Here is a 1,614-nt window from a genome sequence, read left to right on the forward strand (position 1 = left end):
GTACCACCATGCCAGATTCATTTTTCTTGACTAATGATTGATGGAGAAGGATTCTGGGATGTAAAAGAAAACAAACTGAGCAAACCAGGGAGCAAAGATTCTGCGTGGCCTCTGCTTCAGTTCACTACTTCGAGTCTCCGCCTTGAGTTTCCACACTGACTTCCCTCAGCGATAGAGTGCGAGCCCAGAGTTACGAACTGAAATCAATCCTTTCTTCCCCAAACTGCTTTCGGTCATGGTGTTTACCACACAGCAACAAAAACCTAAGTCATATGGATGTACTGAAGACGGACTTGTTCCTGTTGTTACTCCCTGAGCAATTCAGTAGAGCAACTGCTCCACGGCATGTATGTTACATTATGGTTTAGGAAAGGTTTTAGGTATGGGAGAAGATGGGAATACATTGCATGTATAAATACTATCCTGATTTATATTAGCCATTTGAGACTGTGCGTCTGCTGGGCATCCTGGTGCCAAACTCAAGAATAAGGAAGGGCAACTGGATACTAACTGTGATGATTCAGTCACAATAAGGCTGATACATCCGGGTTCTAGGGGTCATGCATGTGCAGACGAGCCCTCAGGCATAAGTGCCTACTGGCCCTTGGGGATGTTAAAGGGGCCCACGTCACCCACGTGTGGCGTAGATTACATCATCCACGTGTGACTCAGCTGAGCCCTTGTGCGCATGCGTGAGCCCCGTCATCTGCTTATGACGTAGCCTCATCAACCCCGTGTCCATGCGCTAGGCAGCTTTTAAAAGATGGACTCGAGCCGGGCGGTGGTGGCGCACGCCTTTAATCCCAGCACTTGGGAGGCAGAGGCAGGCGGATCTCTGTGAGTTCGAGACCAGCCTGGTCTACAAGAGCTAGTGCCAGGACAGGCTCCAAAACCACAGAGAAACCCTGTCTCGAAAAACCAAAAAAAAAAAAAAAAAAAAAAAAAAAAGATGGACTCGACATCTTCCTCCTCTCTCTCTTTCCCTCTCTCCTCTCTCTCTCCCTCTCTCCTCTCTCTTTTCTCTCTCTCCTCTCTCTTCTCTCTCTCTCTCTTTCCCTCTCTCCTCTCTCTCTCCCTCTCTCCTCTCTCTCTCCCTCTCTCCTCTCTCTCTTCCTCTCTCTCCTCTCTCCCTCTCTCCTTTCTCTTTTCTCTCTCTCCCTCTCTTTCCCCCTCTCCCCCTCTCCTCCTCTCCCCTTCTCTTTTCTCTCTCCTCTCTTTCTCTCTCTCCTCTCTCTTCTCTCTCTCCCTCTCCTCTCTCTCCTCTCGCTCTCTCTCCTTTCTCTCTCCTCTCTCTCTCTCTCTCCCCCTCTCCCCTTCTCTTTTCTCTCTCCTCTCTCCTCTCTCTCTCTCCCCTCTCTCCTCTCTCTCTCTCCCCCTCTCCCCTTCTCTTTTCTCTCTCCTCTCTCTCTCTCTCTCTCTCTCTCTCTCTCTCTCTCTCTCTCTCTCTCTCTGCCCTCTCTCCTCTCTCTTCCCCCCCCCAGGCCTGCGCATGCCCCCTCTAATAAACTCCTAAGTGGGTTTGTTGCATGTTCTGTGTTTCCTTCTCACTCACACCAGGTAATTTCACTAAGCATATTTTATCTGTTTTCCTGACCCAGTTCAGATATCTATGCT

The sequence above is a fragment of the Chionomys nivalis genome, chromosome 4, assembly GCF_950005125.1.
Source record: "Chionomys nivalis chromosome 4, mChiNiv1.1, whole genome shotgun sequence".
NCBI lineage: Eukaryota > Metazoa > Chordata > Mammalia > Rodentia > Cricetidae > Chionomys > Chionomys nivalis.